At 50.4% G+C, this 17,808-nt stretch overlaps 2 protein-coding genes across 12 annotated transcripts in view; one reads left to right on the forward strand and one right to left on the reverse strand.

Annotated features, from left to right (window-relative positions):
* LOC142896435 (uncharacterized) overlaps nucleotides 1-17,808 on the reverse strand; it is a 393,522-nt gene that overhangs the window by 100,633 nt on the left and 275,081 nt on the right. The gene's annotated exons all lie outside the window — the stretch shown is intronic.
* The window catches only part of plxnb2b (plexin b2b), a 136,423-nt gene that overhangs the window by 11,415 nt on the left and 107,200 nt on the right, over nucleotides 1-17,808 (forward strand). For 5 of the 11 annotated variants that reach the window (XM_076038061.1, XM_076038069.1, XM_076038062.1 and 2 more), the window contains exon 2: nucleotides 16,538-16,726. The exons of 3 other annotated variants lie outside the window; for them this stretch is intronic. The gene's annotated coding sequence lies outside the window, so the exon portion shown is untranslated. Of the gene's footprint in view, nucleotides 1-16,537; nucleotides 16,743-17,808 lie in introns of all 11 variants that reach the window. 3 more of the 11 variants (XM_076038067.1, XM_076038065.1, XM_076038071.1) reach the window with 1 other exon arrangement.

A 17,808-nucleotide genomic window follows, 5' to 3' on the forward strand; every position in this document is an offset into this window, starting at 1 on the left:
AAAAAGGAAAAAAAGAAAAAAAAGTAGCTGAAGCACTGGAGTACGTACGTGTGAGAGCGAGAGAGTTTTGTGCGTGATCTCTCCCTCTCTTCAAGCAGACAGGGCTCCACCAATCAAAGGCCTGGCTCTCACTGCAAGGTGCAGAGCCTGCGGAGAGGTCGGCGGCTATGTTCTCTGATTGGTCGGCTCCCTCGGGCTGCATGCTCGGTGTGTTTTAGCGGTGGTGGCGGCGAGCTGGTTGTCCCTTTCATCATCATCATCGTCATCTTCATCATCGTAGAATAGAATAGAACGCTTTTATCAATTCCATATTGGGGAAATTTGCATAACTACAGCAACGAGATGGTGCAAAAGATGGCAAATTATCATGATTATAAAGAAATGAGGAAATAAAAAAATAAAAAAAATATTTGTAGGCTAAGAAAGGAAAAAATACGATATTTACATCTTATGAACATCATCTTCATTGGCTCTCAAGCTCCTGCCTTGCAGAGCAGCGGTGGCCCCCAACGCTCCTCCTCCCACCGGGAGGCCACCCCTCTCCAACCCGGCTGATGGCGTCTCACCGCCGAGTCGTTAGTATCTCATTCCGGAGGCCCAACTCCCTCGTCAGAGCCGGAGACGTCGAACCCCTCCATGACTTTCAGCCGAGGGCCGAAGGTCAAACGTGCGAGCGAGCCCCGGGGGAGACGGCAAAAGCGGCGAAGGCTGTTGCACGACTTCCTTTCCCCAAAAACTTTTTTTTTTTTCCTCCTGGAGAAGCCCCCCCCCACACACACACACACACACACACACACACAGCACACACACACACTGCCCACCTCATGTGCGTCTCGTTCTAATGCCCTTCCAGATAAAACAACAGCGGTAAACTTCCTCTTTGTTTTCTCCCTCCTCCCCCCTCCTCCCCCTTCTCCTTCTGCTTTTCCCGCTGATAACCACCACGCTATCTGAGACTGGGCCCCGGCAGCCTTCGCTCTCTATTCTTTCTATTCACTCCCCCTCCTTCACTACCCTTCACTCTCGGCCGTATTGTGTCTAATCTCCCGATAGAGAGTGAAGGTGCACTTTCTTCTCTCTCTCTCTCTCCCCCAGTTTGCTTTCTTTCATTCCCCCTTTTTTTCCGCCATTTTCCGGGGGCCCTGCCTGAGGAGGAGCGGGGGAGTGGGGGGTGGTGGGGACTGGCGCGTATCTGCTGACTGTCACTTCCATTCATTGTGTTGCCCTCAGCTTGTCTCTGCTCAGATCCAGCTCAGCGTGAGCCAAGGTCCCTCCTTTGTTTGCCGTCCAACCTTTTTAAAGTCTGCGGAATCCTTCGGCTGCGCTCAGACACGCCTGCAACACTTGCACAACACGAGACGATGAGACCAGACGATTTTTGCAGACTTGGAGGAATTTCTCTGTGTGTTGTGGCCATGTTCTTTTTTTTTTAATAGAATAAAATAGATGCACTTTACTGATCCCAAAAAACTACACTGTTGCAGCACTATAAACAATACAAATATGTATATATATGTATATATATATATACATACATATATACATATACATATATATGTATACATACATATATATATATATATATATATATATATATACATATATATATATATAAATGATGTGATAATTTATAAATATATATATATATATAAATGATGTGATAATTTATAAATATATATATATATATATATATATGTATATATATATATATATATATATATATATATATATATATATATATATATATATATATATATATATATATATATATACATATATATATATAATTTCTGGGTTTGTTTTCTGGGAGAGTAAAGGTGTAGTTCAACCTTCATATTTTCACCAAAAGTAAACACGAGACAGATACAACGGGAAATGGCATTTATTTAAAAACAAACAGACAGTAAACACGACTCGAGCCAAGGACGACTTTATGCTGCGGTGCTCGAAGCTTCCTCGCGGCGAAGAGCCACGTCCTCTCGACGAAGCCGTATTTCCTCTCGTCTCAAGACTCCTCGGATTCCCAAACTTAACGCGCCTCACGCAGGAGCAACTCGGTTTGTTCCGAGCGCTTCGCCATTTGCCGCTCGTCGTTTTCGCGAATATGGTTGAACACACTCGCGAACATGGAAGTTCCGTGTCGAAAGAGTTGGCGCTCCGCTCCGAAAGGGAAATTCGGCGAAAACAGTGAGCCTGAACCAGTGCCCTGCTCGTCGCTACGTCACCACTAAACTCGCCTCGTCTCGCTTGGACCCTGAGCGCTTGAGGTACCAAAACGGCATCCCCTACAACCGTGTACAACCATACCGTGGCGAGGCGAGGCTATGAGAATGCCCCCTAATAATAATAATAATAATAATAATAATAATAATAATAATAATAATAATAATAATAATAATAATAAGGACTTATGTTTTTGTTTCTTTCCTTTTTAGCTTGTTTTTGTCTGTAAATTGATCACTTTTTAGCTTATAAATCACATGTGTATTCCCCACAAATGACCTCTGCCTCTGCCCTGTTAGCTTGTTTTTTTCAACTTCTCCATTATGAGGAGGTGGGTGATTTTTTGGTTGTTTTTTTTTCCACCTCACTCACGAGTTTCCCTCAGCCTTCTGGTCCCAGTCTGGACACGCTCTGGGTTCCTGGTATGACAAACATCCCAAACTGAGCGTGCTCCAACTAGACCGTGCACACACACTCCTCCCACCCACCCACCACCCCACCCCCCATACACTTTGTACCCTAACTTGTATTTATTGTAAGAGTGCGTGTTCCAACTCCATCTCTCGGCCAATGTTTATCTTTCCCTTTATTGCAGAACCCCTCCGCCCCCGACCGCCTGCCTGCTGGCGGCGCCGGCAACACGAGGCCTCCTGGCTTCCGTCTCTTGAAGTAATGACACGTTGTGACCCTCAGCGTGGCCGTTGTCAAACAACAGATCCTTTTTCTATCCATAACTTCCTGTATGTTTGGAGTCCGGCACTGTGTGTGTGTGTGTGTGTGTGTGTGTGTGTGTGTGTGTGTGTGTGTGTGTGTGTGTTTTATTATCTGAAGAATTTGAAGATTCCCCATCAGTCACGCTGTCTGAACCCCCCACCCGTCATGCCCCTCTCCGCCAGTCCTAAACCACCTTTTTTTTTGCTGTGTGACTGTCCTTTTGTCCTCACTTCTTCCACATTCATTTTTTTTTCTTTCTCTCCTTACATCATTTGTCACCCTTGATTGTCACGGAGACGTGACCAGAGGGTTTCTGGGTTTCTTCCAAGTGGCTGTAGAGTTGTTTGCATTTGCCAGTTGCTCCATCCAGTGGAGTGAAGTAAAGGGTGCAGTGGAGCCAATTACAGCAGCAGGTTCTGTGCGCAAGCCAGCGCAGCGTGTGGCAGGAGTGGGTGTGATTGATTTTTAATATGACCGAGACACAGGCACCGGTGAAAAGCCTTGTCGTCGTCATTGTTGTTGTTGTTGTTTGTAATGCTCATGCTGGACAGTGTGTGAATGGTGGCCCCAGCAGAGCTCAGTCTACTTACATTGGTGACTGATTGTTAAGATCAAGTGTCACATGCAGCCAGATGGTTTCACACTGGGCGCCTTTCTTTTTATATATTTTTTTTTTTTACATCACTTCTTCCTTTTTTGCTCCACAGGTGCTTTCATTAAAATAAGAGTCAGAGTGTAATTTGAGACTGGTGCTGTTCGGGTTCAGCACGTGTGACCACTTCCAACTGCTGTGACTTATCTTGCTAAATCCAAGCCAAGTTATTATAAATGCAGAATTCTCCTTTGCCTACGTGCATTTTGAAATCACAGTTTCTTGTTAGCGACTGCACCCAAAAGCCCTGCCCTCTATAAAATACTTTTCCTTTTTTTTTTGGATGGTATCTCTTGAGTAATGAAAGTGTCCCCACTGCCCCATCTGTGGAGCCAGCGTGTGATCCTGCAGCCATTAGCCTTGTCTGCTCGTACTGCTGCCTCCTTCTGATAGCTCAAGTGTTTCCTCCCTGTTAACCATATGGCCATGTGCTCAATTTCGGAAGCGGTGTATTAATCTAAATGCGCACGGGTACATCAAAAATTCCCTCCAGCAGCTCTAAACTTGAGCTTTGAGAGGTTTGATCAGCAGAGAAAAGGGACATGAGAATCTCTGCGCACTTTTATTTATTTATTTCTTGTTGTTACTTTTCTCCCTCGCCTGGTGTAGACTATCGAAGCAGTGATTTGTATTCGCGTCGGCCTGCGGTCCCCCCTGCACTGTTTTGCAGTAGCCAATCTGGACAGCGGGGTTGTTATCAGAAGGCCTGAATGAAACAGCTGCCGAGCACTCAGTGCAGCTCCTCTCCAGTCCTTCCACGCCTTTGAAAACGCTGCGCTCTGCCCGTTGTGTCAGACACGGTGCCCGCTAATGGCTCCTGGCTCTGATCCAGCCTTATCCCACATTCTAAACCTGGCTTTTGCTTGCATCAGGGTCCTCCTCCGCAAACTCCGAGACTCACCTGGATCACGCTGGCCGACAGCCTGGCAGCAGTTTTGGGGGCCACTTGCAGAATAAGCCTCTCCGAGAGGGGAAGGCTAACACCTGCCACCGCTAACACGCTTGTTCTCCGTGACACCAGGGCACTGCTGAGCCCTGTGGGTAGGCCACACCACAGTGTTTCCAGCCTGGCCACACTGGAATGACTCTCCACTGTTTAGTCTCTGCCCTCGCTGCGCCCTTGACTCGGGGGAAACTGCCATTGAAACCGTGCGCACGTAGCGACTTGTCAGCTCCGCGTAGCCGCTAGCAGCTAGCCGTAAGTACGTCGCCCTTATCTGCGATGCTCCCCCCCCAACCCCCTCTTGTCCATGCTTGTCTGAGCCAGGTCATATGTGGCCCCTCCCTGCCTTTAAACTTGTCTATTTGACTGTAATGCAACCTAAGCCCTTCTGGATGAAAAGGGCATTAGCCTATATTCGCGGGCACGGCCGCTTTGTCAGCCAGTCCGCTGGAAAACGATGCTCCAGATGGGTGATTAGTCACTGCCGTGTGTGTGTTGCCTGTCTGAGCGCCACTGTTGCCGCCGCACATACGTGACCTGGTATCAGTGTGATTACAAAGCCGACAGCTTAAATGAAGATAAAACACGGGCGCCGCTATTGTTTTCATGTGTAGCGCGCTTTGCGCTTGGGCGTGTGTCACGGTGCGTTTGTCGTTTTTTAAAAAAGCCACCACCCATCCGCCGACCCCCTTCGCCCCCCCCACCAGCGCCCATATCTCCGAGGCAATCTCATCTCTAGCTCTGACTCGTCTTGATAGGCTTCCATCAGCGATTTGGAGTGCGGCTCTTACCCTGTAGGCTGCTATAATGATAGCTTTTTGCTTTGAAAAAAAAACAACAACAACAAAAAACCCAGCCCCAGCTGCTTTCTCACAGTGTGAGGATGAAAAGTGGGTAGAGGGAGAGCAGGAAGAGGAGGATAAAAGTGTCACCAACCCCTCGATTGTGCAGCCGCAATCTCTCGCAATTCCACAAAGCAGACCCCGACAAAAGCAGAGACATGTGCGCCCGCCATAGATTAATTGGTTGCCTGTAGCTGCAGCGCTCATCGTCACCTGCAGGAGGGGAAGGTGAGGAGGAACGCGAGGAGGGAGAAGCGTCGCCGGAGTTCTGGAGACGATAATAAGGAGGCGGCGTGGAAAAGAGAGGCTGGCTGGTGCAAAGTTTCATAAAATAAAGAAGGGAGTTGTGAACTGAGACGGATGTTGTGTTTTCTTCTTCTTCTTCTTCTTCTCCTTCTTCTTCTCCTCCTCCTCCAGTTAGCTCGGAGGGGAGCTGATTGCACTGTGGACGCAGTTAACAAGCTGTGTAAGTGTGTGGATTTAAGTGTGAAGCAGTGTGTGTGTGTGTGTGTGTGTGTGTGTGTGTGTGTCCTTTCAACACTACCGTCCAGACACATCTGCCCAGCTTTAATTAGTTTTACCTGGCACAGGGACTTGCCAGTCTCTCTGGTGTTTAATAACAGTGTAGACATTTATCAACGTCTGGCTATGGCGGAAGGAGGAAGGAGCTTGCGTACGTTTGACAGGACCCCCCCCCCAAAAAAAAATAAAAAAAGTTAAATTACGCCATTTTAAGTGCTCTGAGCCTGGTTTTGTTATTTCCCCCCTCGATGGAAGCGGGAATCCTCTCCGCTCTGCTGTCAGTCCTCCTCCTCCTTTTACTTCCCCGCCTCCGCTCCTCGCTGATCTTCTCCTCGTCACTCCATCATGCTATTAATATGTCATGTGTGCATGCACGTTTGTCTATGAGTGTGTTTGTGTGTGTGTGTGTGTGACCTAAATTCCTCCAAGCTGCTGTGCTGCTCTGGCAGGGATCAGCCTTTGTGCCTCGTCACCCTTCTCTTCCCCTGCTGTCTGATTCCGGTCGGAGGCCAGTCGCACTCAGGAAGTCCCAGTCTGGACGCCTCCTGATCTCGCTCGCTCTCTCTCTCTCTCTCTCTCTCTCTCTCAGGTGTCCTTCCGCCTCCTCCGCCTCCTCCGCCTCCTCCCCCTCGCCCTCCCCTCCCCTCCCACGGTTGCTTCTAATCAGGCCTGGGGGAATTTTGCTGATGGACCAATGCGAGGTGACAGACGCCCAACCCCCCCTCCCACCCCTCCCTACACCTATCCTCTCCCTCCTCCCCTGCTCCCCTCCGTCGGCTCACATCTGTGAATGTTACCTGACGGGGCTCATTTGTCAACCCCTCCTTTTCCCCCATCCCGTCTGCTCGGCCCGACCACCTGATCTCTCCCTCCTGTTGTTCAGCCAGCGCCAGCAGCGCTGAAGAGGCTGCTCTGTGTGTGTGTGTGTGTGTGTGTGTGTGTGTGTGTGTGAGAGAGAGAGAGAGAAGAGAGAGAGAGAGAGAGAGAGAGAGAGAGAGACCCAAGGTGCGTGCAGGTGCAGCTTCTCTTTCCTCCCCTTCATTGCGTGTTTGCATCTCTCACTTCAGCCTCGCTGGGGTCAGGCCGCACCCTCAGATGGCGGCCCATTCATTTCAATGGCGTTGCTCACCCAGAGCATACGCCGAAAAGTTTTTGACTTCCGCATTAATGGGCCCATAGAGCATGCACAGTTTTGTCACTTCCCATTATGCCTCTGAAACTCACATGATCTATTTGGCCTATCACAATGATCCTGGACAACGTCACTGAAGCCCCTTTTCCACTGGCCAAAAAAACCTAATGTAGACCTGCTATGAATCGGCATTTGGTGGCAGTGGGAAAGGCTCACCGACTTGCCTCGAAATGCATCAAACAACCCAGCAAGCAAAAAATAGGCTTTAGTTGGCTCCTCTCCGATCGGCTTGCAGTGGGAAAGGCAGACATCACATCTATTACCTGTCGCAGGTGATGACATTGAGCGTCGCGTGCGCTGTCATATCATCACAATGTCACGCTAGTCGCGAAGCAAAGGTGTTCGATTAAGTTCCATCAGTGCTCGAAAATTGTTCATTGTCCTCTGGCTTTTTCGCTCACGTCTCGAGCACAAAATAGACCGGACGCCGAAACCTACGCTGCACGGCGCGAGCCGGCCGCGGAGGTGCGAGCCGCTTCGAGTCTGGCGTGAACGACACCATCGTTCCGCGGCTATTTGAGGAACGATTTAGTTCTGTGAATAGCCAGTACAATCAAAAGTGCCCAACAAAAAAAAGAACACTGACCACCGCCGGACTCGCCTCCACGTTGCTCTCCATTGTTTACTTCCCTGAATTCTATCGCACTCCATCGACGCGATCTCAGCGCGATGACGTCAGCAGACAGGCAGCGGTGAAAGTGGAGGCTGTGCAGCTATCCAGTGATCTGAATACCAGGACCAGTCAATCCCCAGTACTCCAACACCAGTGCTAGCCATAGGGGGCGCTCCCCGCACACCCCGCGCCTTTGAGAGCTCGGCTCCAGCGGTTGCTCTTCGTCACCCTTAAACTTCGGAGCGCCCTCTTTTTGCGCGTCATGGATATTGTTTTTGTTATTATCTCTCGACTTACCGCAAGGACAATTTCCCCATAAGGGATAATAAAGGTTTCTGCTGCTGCTGCTGTGATATATTACGATGCCAGGAGGGGCCTTAAGACCACGGCGAGGAATTCAAAAGCAGCGACAGCGGCGGCTCCAATGTTGCCCTCCAGCTGCTCTCGCTAGGCAGAGTGAATGCAAATGGAGCTCTGTCTTCAGCCAAGTTATATTTATTAGGATTTTTTTATTATCAGACGGAGAGCATTTAATGAGATGTTTCATATATCTCCACACACACACACACACACACACACACACACACACACACACACACACATATATACATATATTTATATCTCACAGTTTAGACTGTGAACTTTCCTCATCTGACGTCCCTCATCAGCTGACCGGTTAGTGATCTTGTCAAACCGTGACTGTTGCTCCCAGTGTAAAGGGGGCGTGGCCAGTTTCAGGTCAGCTGATCTCAACACGTCAGGGGAAACTCTCAGGAATGTCTGGAAGTTTGCAGTCCAAACTGTCGGAGCAATAAAGAAAAAAAAAAAAATCAAATTATGAAGTGATAAAACTTCAGCCTGATAATAAGAAAAATCCTAAATCAAAATATAGTAAAATATTAATATATATAAAGCCTGACTGACACAATGCTGCGTTTCTGTCCTGCTGATTCAGTTGGGCGCTGACTTCCTTTTTCCTCGGTTCTGGATTGGCTGCCTGTCCCCCTCTGTCCGTCCGTCCTCCCTCTGTCCATCCTCCCGCCCTTCATCCTCCCTACGTCGGCTCACTGGAGGAGATTGCTTTGATTCTGTGGCAGACTTGTCCAGATGAAATGGGATTGGTCGGGGCTGTGTGGACGGGAGGCTCCCAGCCATCATCTCATTTGTGTTTCTCATTGTCGCCTACAGCTCCCCTTCCATTTTTGTGCCCCCCCCTCTCCCCTCTCTCCGCCTCCCCTCCATCCTTTGTTTGCCTCGCGCCTTTCCTCCGCTCTCTATCTGGCCAACCATTGATAAGACCCCAATCCCCCACAATGCCTGGCGCTCTGCACGGAATCGGAGATGACGACGATGGTGATGATGATGATGGCGGCAGCAACAACTGGGCGCATTGTGACAAGTCTGTTGAGGCTGTGGGGGGAGGAGGAGGAGGAGGAGGAGGAAGTGGTGGCGGGAGGGTGTGTTCCAGTTTGCATCATCGTGTATCTACCTTCAACTTCCAGATGGCGCTCAGCAGAAAGAACGTGTTTTGTTTTTTCCTCCTTCCTCTCCTCTCCCGCCGCTCGGTCCGGGGTTCTGGACCATGTTCCAGGTTCCATATGCAGCATGTGAGCTGTGGGTGGGATGGGGATGGGTGAGAAAAATCTAAAAATCAAGGTGTTAGTTGGGCCCCATTTACACGGAGATGGCATTTTTGAAACCGACAATTTTCGGAAACGCTCTAAAAAAAAAAAAAAAACGTGTTTACATGAAGACGTCTTCAAAAATATTCCCATTTACACGGAGACACTGGAAGTGACTGGAAATGATGTAGTACCTGCCCAGTGTAGCAAGGCCTCGTGTAGCGCTGCAAGCTTACAAGAAGAAGAAGAAGAAGAAGAAGAAGAAGAAGAAGAAGAAGAAGACCACGGAGATAACTAAGATTGCTTGTGAAAAGACGGTGTGGATGAACAACAAAGTTGAACTTTTGCTTTGACATACTATGGTCTCAGAGTAGCTCTAGGAAGCAGCGTTCACGAGTGCCTGTGACTCTGAATGGAGCAACACTTTCCAGGCACTTGACTCGTAGATTCCTTATTTTACATCTTTTTTTCAGTGTCATTAAACCATTAGAAATCTGCTCTCGCTCCCTCTCAGCATGCTCAGTCACTTCCAGCAGCGGTGGGAGATGATGGCAGCATGTCAGCCCCTGCTGATCTGGACGTGCCGCTGCTGGCACGCCGCAATTGACCACGAGGTGTATTGCATTCCTTTTTATTGTTCCCAACCACCCCCTCCCTCTATCCCTGAGGGCAGAGATAGAGAGAGAATAGAATAGATGTACTTTATTGATCCTAAATTGGGAAACTACGCTGTTGCAGCACTAAAAACAATAAAAAGAATAGACTATGCAGTCATTTACAGTCATTACAAGAAACATTCAAGCCAATCTGTATACAAACAAACAAGAGCAGATGTGCAGAGGAAGGGATAAGCAAGGTTTCAGAAACTCTTTGTGCAATGAAAAAGTCCAGAAAATGATCTGTCACACATTTGGGAAGAATTGCAGAGGGTGACTAACCACTTACTTACCTACCAGTAACTAAGTTACTCTTTAGTTACTTAGTTACTCACCAGTTGCTTAGCTGGGAAGAGTTGTGGAGAGTGGTGGCTCTGTCCTTCAGACAACCAAGCTGTCTCAGCCTCATGCAGAAGACGCTCCGCTGTCTGTCCAGATCTGTTTGTTTTCCCCCAAACTTAACATCTGCTCCACCCCCCCACGTCTCTACCCCTCCACTGGGCAGAACACACGCTCACCTCGAGTGGCCCTCTCACCACAGCAGGCTCTTCCACTGAAATCTCCCTTCCTCTTTCACTATGTGCATACACTTACGATAAGACTCTGCTTTTTTCTCCTCGCCGCCTTTTTCAGATGAATTATGCGCTGTCTGAAGTGTGCGCCGATAAGCTTTTCCCAGTCCTTACTAGGGAGCCATCTACTGTAACACAGAATGGAGTTGGAACCCAACACTGTCCGTGCTATTAAAACCATTTTTCTCTCAAGTCCCGTCCTCCTCACTATCGGCTGTGATCAGATAAGATTACCTTTCCTGAGCGCGCTGTGCAACAATGGACTTTTTTTTTTTTTTTTTCAAGTCTCTGCTGTTTCTCTCATCCATCCATGCTGGATGGCTGTCTGGGCCTCTCAGTATTTCTCCTTCCCAGAGCGAGCGCTGCTAATTGTGGCCTAATGGTGAGCTGCTCTAGCTGGGAGTGGTGTTTAAAAAAGGCAGCCGGCAGTTGTTGAGGCTTTTCCGCGCGCAGGCTGATTAGCCCGTCTAGTTAATGTAGCCTCCTCGGATACAAATGGAGGGTGGTTATTGCGCCGAGCGAGACGGTCGGCCCTCGTCAAAGTCAGCCCCTCCAAATGACTGGAGAGGGAGATCAAGAGAGATGGAAAACAGTGTATGTGTGTCCTGGAGAGCCCATTTTGCTCAGGGGGTAGAAGCATTGCGACGCAATTATGAAATATAGCTTTCTGTTACAATAATGACCTTTTATTCCTGCCGGCTATATATAGGCCCGCATAAGTGATTTAGAGAATGATGATGATGGCCTATGGATTGTTTGGGTGGTGGTGGTGGTGGTGGGGGGGGGGGGGGTTCAGAGATGGACTCGGGTGAGCTACCCATGAGGGAGGGACTCTGGGGAAAAGGGAGTGAGGACTTCCAACGCTGCTGCTGCTGCTGCTGCTATTAGACCATTTGCGTCTCGTCTGGAAATTATCCTCTGAACGGGGGCACAGTCCTTGTTCACTTCTTGTTTCCCTGCTTGTTTTATAAATCTCACTGCCACTCGATCTGCATCTGCCTGGCTGGGCAGGCTGGCAGGCAGCAGGCCGCACGCAGGCGGGCTGGCAGGCAGCGGGCAGGCGGCAGCGGGCAGGCGGGCCGAGGCCAGAGTTGGAAGGAGCAGCAGCAGCACTGTGTCCAGGAAGTGATGGTGGAGTTCGCTGTTTGACCTGTAAACAAACAGAGCAGCGAGTGTGTTGATGTCAGAGCGAGTGGAATCAGAGAGCAGCCAAGCACCTCCAAGTGTTTTTAACACCGAGCCCTCTTCATTTACACACACCCACATGCACACACACTCGCACACACACACACACACACACACACACACACACACACACACACACCCTGCACTTAGAGCCAGTCTGTTACGCTCCTCGTAAACATCGGTTGTAAACTCTTCCTGCGTGCACATGCAGGTCACAGCGCCCACAGCTGGACAGCAGCTGGACAGCAGCTGGTGAAGGAGGGTCGCGGGTTCGTCCACACGTTTATGGCCCAATGGGCAGAAAAATGCATAAAATTATAACGGATGTCATCGAATGCACGATATTGTATTCCCTCTATTTTCTCCTCAAGTTGGCACGCTAGACTCACTTAGGATATTTTATTTATGTCACTATATTCTCAAAACATTTGTGGATACACATGTTTTTTGTGTGTTGTTGTGTCTGCCCTGCTCACTCGTTTCCTAAATTGTCAAGTTGTGGCTCGTCTCCACTCAGGTTTTGCAACTTGGAACAATCCAATTAAAAAAAAAACATCAAGTGATTATTATTATTATTATTTTTTTAATTTTTGTGCACTCGCACACATGCACACTCTCCCCTCCCATTCCTCCCCTCCCTCTCCCGGCAGTCGCCGAGAGAGAGAGCGCCCCCTGTGGTGCTCTGAGTGCAGCCATGCCCGGCCCGATTCCAAACTCAACAATTATGATGATTGCGCTGTAAAAAAAAGCGAAGGTGGCTGGCCGCTGGGTCCATTCAGGGCAGTAGACTGCTCTATAAAGTGTGTGTGTGTGTGTGTGTGTGTGTGTGTGTTGGGGGGGTGGGGGTGGGGGGGGGGGGTGGGGCTGGCTGTTCCCGGTGGGGCCTCATCAGCGGCAGCCAGCGAGCCCAGCGAACCCCCAGTGCCTCCAGACCCTCCAGACCCTCGCTGTCTGAAGTGACAATAGTTTCCCCGCCGACAGGGAGAGTGGATAGAGAGAGAGCGAGGGGAGGGAGGGAGGGAGGAGAGGAGAAGTGAGGGAAGCGAGGAGAGGGAGAATGAGGGGATTGAGGGAGGAGAGGAGAAGTGAGGTGGAGGGAGGGATAGGGAGAGGGAGAAGAGAGGGAGGGGAGAGGAGAAGTGAGGGGGGAGGGAGGAGAGAAGAAGTGAGGGGAAGGGAGGAGAGGAGAAGTGAGGGGGGAGGGAGGAGAGAAGAAGTGAGGGGAAGGGAGGAGAGGGAGAATGAGGAGATGGAGGGAGGAGAGGAGAAGTGAGGGGGGAGGGAGGAGAAAGAGTGAGGGAAGCGAGGAGAGGGAGAATGAGGGGATGGAGGGAGAGTGAGGGAAGGGAGGCAGGAGGGGACAAGATGGCCGCCAATTTATGCCCCGCCCGCCGGGTGTCCTGTAACGAGGTCGTCAGCTGGGTGACGAGTCGAGCCGCGACTGTCAATCAACTTGCACACAGTGGGGTTTTAATTTATTTATTTATTTATTCATGTTTCTTAACGCTGAGTGTCCGTCGTGGGCTCATAACTCGGCAGCTTTGTTTGTTCTGTATTTTGATTTTTGTTTTGTTTTTTCATTTAATTTAATTTTGAGCCCACTCCACCTTCAGCGTCCTCCGCTGTCTCACCCCTCCTCGCCACCCAACACCCCCGTTACCCCCCTCCCCCGCTAATCTCCCGTGTCCCTCACTCCTCCTCGGCGGAGATCACGGACCATTTCCCGAGAATAATCCAACATCTGTCTCCACCCTGACGTCTCTCCAACCTCTTCTGCCATTGAACCCCCCCCACCCCACCAACACCACTACCACCCCCACCCCGCCAGCGGCGTCCCTCCACCTCCACCTCCACCTTCCCTCCGTCTCTCCCCCGGCAGCCGTCACGGCTGCTGTGAGGCAGTGTGACAGTGTCGAACCAGGCTCCCATTTAAGCTCATTAAATGTTTCCGAGAGAATAGGAAATCAATGGTGCATACCAGTGCACGGGAACTTTTCTCTTAATTTAATTTCCCCTCCCCTTTATCAGTTTGCACATCTCTCTCTCTCTCTCTCTCTCTCTCTCTCTCTCTCTCTCTCTCTCTCACTCTCTCTCTCTCTCTGTGTTTTGCCGCCCCCCCATTATTCGTCTTTCCCTCGGAGCCTGTCATTCTCCTTTAAGTGGCTGCTGGTGGCAGAGGTGTTTTTTCTTTCTTTCTTTTCTTTGTCTTTAGTGGGGAAGAGCTGGAAAGTGTTGCCTTCACATCTCATTTCGAGGTCGTAGTAGTGATGGGAGCGGACCCCCCATTCCCGTGCCCCTATCACCCCTAGCCCCCTGACACTCCCCACCCCCACCCTGACCTGCACGTGTTGTTTTTTTTTTGGGGGGGGTGTTGTTGCACCTCAAAGCGCTTTCGTCTCACGCCTATGTTTTGATTTCTGCTTACAGTGGCCCGTCTCTGTCCTTGGTTTTGCCACGGACAGGTTTATCACTTGTGGTCCGGCGGTGTCCTCGTGAGAAGAGGCGACTTTTTAAATGTGCTCCTGGTGGATGGAGGAGCCGCAGCCTCTCCTTGGCGGCTCTAATTGCTCTTCCGGGGGCCTCGTCTCTGCCTCTGAGTCACTCCGTCACTCTCACTCTGTCTTCCCAGCAGCAGCGCTCTTTGCCCCCCCCCCCACCCACCCACTAACTGGCCTCTCCTCGACCCCCCTCCCTCCCTGCACGGCTCATTATAGATGTTCCCCACCTGCCCCGTCTGGGAATTCTCCTTTATAAACACACACTTGTGTCATGAAGCAGCAGCAGCAACAGTTTCTGGCAGCAGCGATAGATAGATAGATAGATGGATAGATACAGTAGATAGATGGATGGATGGATGCACTTTATTGATCCCAAATTGGGAAACTGCATTGGTGTAGCACTAAAACAGTACAAAAAACTAAATAAACTATACAATAATTACAGTAACTACAAGAACATTAAAGTCAATCTATGGACAACTAACAACCAGAGCAGATGCAAAAGAAAGTGCAACAGCAGTAGTGAGAGTAGCAGCAGCAGCAACAGCAGTTTCTTGCAGCAGCAGCAGCAGCAGCAGCCACTGTCACTCAAATGCTTTCTGCACTATTTGCTGTAAACACTAATAAACACAGACGCATTTTTTGCTCCTGCTGTCACGACGTGCTTCCCTTCTTTGTGTCCATACATTGTACATTTGCCTGTGAAAACAGGCCTGAGCTGTACCACCTGCACACACCACCCACCCCCCACTCCCCCCACCTCTCGGCCACGTCTGCTGCCATCCTTTGAAGGCTAATGGATGTGGGCAGTTGCAGGTGCTCAGCAGTGAGGGGCCACTAACTATCAGGGAGCTGATCGGGGGGCCTGAGTGGCCTGTGATGAATGGCTGCGAGCTGTGTGTGTCTCCACCGATCAATAAGCCACTAGCACCCAGATGAGCTTCATGCTCCCCTCCCCGCACTATCCACACATATATCCCACTCCCCCCCTCGTCCCCCCCCAATATAATCTCCCACCATGTTTGTGAACTTTTCCCTCCAATTCATGCTCCCTGAATCGGCCCATTGATCTTTTCTCCTCGGCTTGTTTTAAATAAAGGGGCCGCTATCTGTTCTCCAGCCAAGCATGCGCACTTTGTGACGGCAGCCAAGCGCACAAACATTACTTTAGCCCGATCGAACGGCCGTAATCGGAGAGGGAGAGCGAGTATGAACCCCCCCCCCACCCCACCCTCTTTACCCCCCCAACCACCAACCCCCAACCCGCTGAGGCTTCCATCACCAGGATGATGCAAAGCAGAGGGTCCCGGGCGGATAGTAGAGACGTAGCCTCACACACACACACACACGCACACTCACACACACACACACACACACACACACACACACACACACACACCCTGAAAGTCTTTCCGACTGGGCTCGTTGCACCCCCACCACCCCTCCCCCATCCACCTAGCCTGAATCCAAACACTATGGCATCAGTTTTCTTTCTTTTTCAATCCCTTTCTTTCGCTGTCACGCACACGCGCGCCCATGATGCCCCTCCAGACCACCGCAGCGTGTCGATGTGTCTCCATAGCAGAACAACAGGTGTGTCGGTCTGCTGCTGTACGTGTGTGTTTGTTTGTTTAGTACCTTTTTCTCTTTTGTTTATTTTTTTCCTCCCCCCTCCCTCCTCCTCCTCCTGCTGGGCACGCCCGTGCTCTGCTGACGGGGGAATTTATTTGTGCTGGAGTAGAAACTGAGAGACTAAAACCTCTTTTCTGTCTTTTTCTCCTGGGACGCTGCATCGTCCGTGTCTTCCTCATCCTCTTCCTCCGCATCGTTCGCTCTCTGCCTCTCCTCCCACTTCGCTCCACTGCTCTGCCGCCGCCACCACCTACTTTCCAGCTTTTTTCCCCTCCCAGTGATTTTCTTGCTGTCACAAAGAGCAGATTCCTCCGTCCGTTCCGGTAATTGCATGTCTGCACACCTGTTGCTGCCGGTGCTCCCTTGTGCACCGGAGGACCGAGGGATGACCTCTGACCTCTGAGGCTTCTCAAACCCCACCTCCGTTGCCGAACACACACACACACACACACACACACGGGCCACCGGCCTTTTTCTGCACACACTGGTGGTAAAACGTTGGGACGTGTGCAAACAAGGTGCTGCTGTTTTGTTTGCAACCTTGAGCTTCACCCCCTGCATCCGCGCGTGTCTCCTCCAACCTGCCGTTGGTTTGCTGCACTCTGTCTCTCCCTAATGCTGATCTCTGCACCCTCTCTTCTCCTCTCCTCTCCTCTCCTCTCGTTCCACAGCCCGGGCCCTTAATGAAGCTGGGGGTCAGCAGCAGTGTGTGGCTAATTGGCCGAGTTTGCCCGGGGCTCCATGCTGCCTGTGATTGAAGTGTCCAGCGAGGGCCCGCTGAGCAGCCGCCGCCGCTGCGCCCTGCTCTTTTCCACTCCAGCAGCCGAGACGCTCCCAGTGCCCCCGCCTGCCTCCCCCTAGTGAGTAGCACCCAAGGTCACTTTGTTTTCACTAACTAATCCTAATGCTTTGTTCGCTCGCCGTTCATCCTCGAGTCGTTTGCTCACCGTTGAGAGTCCGCGGGCAAGATGATACATCATGGTTTCCTCATAAATTTCTAGTCATTTTTTTTATTTATGAAGCAGGTCCACCGCCTTTCCACCCGCACACCCACGCCCCCCCCCCCCCCCCTCCCCACCCAACATGCTGATGTATTAGCTATCGAAGTTCTTTCTCCCTCTCCTAGAAACCCACTCCCACAGTTGTCCCCCTGCGTTTTCTCACTTTCCCTGGCATGTGCCATCCTCACAATCTTTCTACTGACTTGTCACAGTGGGATTCGGGCAATTACTATGGTCCCCCACTGGCCAGCAGCCAGTTTAAGAAAAGAAAAAAAAAATCCTCCATCCCTCTGTTTCTCTCACAATAGGCCCAACAGTCCCAGCCACGGCGGAGCTCCATCACACTGTTCTAAGTTAGCAAGAAGGGGTTGGAGGCGAAGGCTTTTGGGTGTGTGTGTGTGTGTGTGTGTGTGTGTGTGTGTGTGTGTGTGTGTGAGCTGCCTCTAATTAGTCGAGCCTCCAGTCTCTTCTCGTTTAAGGCTAGACCTGGCTTCCATTGTTTGGCTGTCAGTGCAGAAGTGGTGGTAGCGCAGCGATACAGGGACCTCTAGGGAACACAGTGTCCAGGTTGGAGCTGCAGGGTTGGGGGCTGGCTGAAGCTTTGCAAACAGTTGACCGTCTCACCAGGGAGCTTCACAGGCAAGGGCCAGGCACCAGACTCACCCATACACCCCTCCCACCACCCCCAAAAATCAAATAAATAAAGTGAAAAAAAAAAAAAGGAAAATTCCTTTTCGTGTGTTTGTTATTGTGCCCACAGAAGTGGAACATTTGCTGTCCACTGAATAGGCCGACACTGTACGGCTTTTGTTTCATCACAAACCTTAGTTCCAATTATAACTCACTTCCTGGGTGAAGTCAGGATGAGGTTAACTCAGTCCAGCATTTGACGGCACCTGGGATTTTCACACCTATTTCTGAAAGGGCTGCGGGTAATTAAA

This window comes from Nelusetta ayraudi, unplaced genomic scaffold (genome assembly GCF_046127955.1).
Source record: "Nelusetta ayraudi isolate G7.1 ecotype Tasmania unplaced genomic scaffold, CSIRO-AGI_Nayr_v1 ptg000053l, whole genome shotgun sequence".
NCBI lineage: Eukaryota > Metazoa > Chordata > Actinopteri > Tetraodontiformes > Monacanthidae > Nelusetta > Nelusetta ayraudi.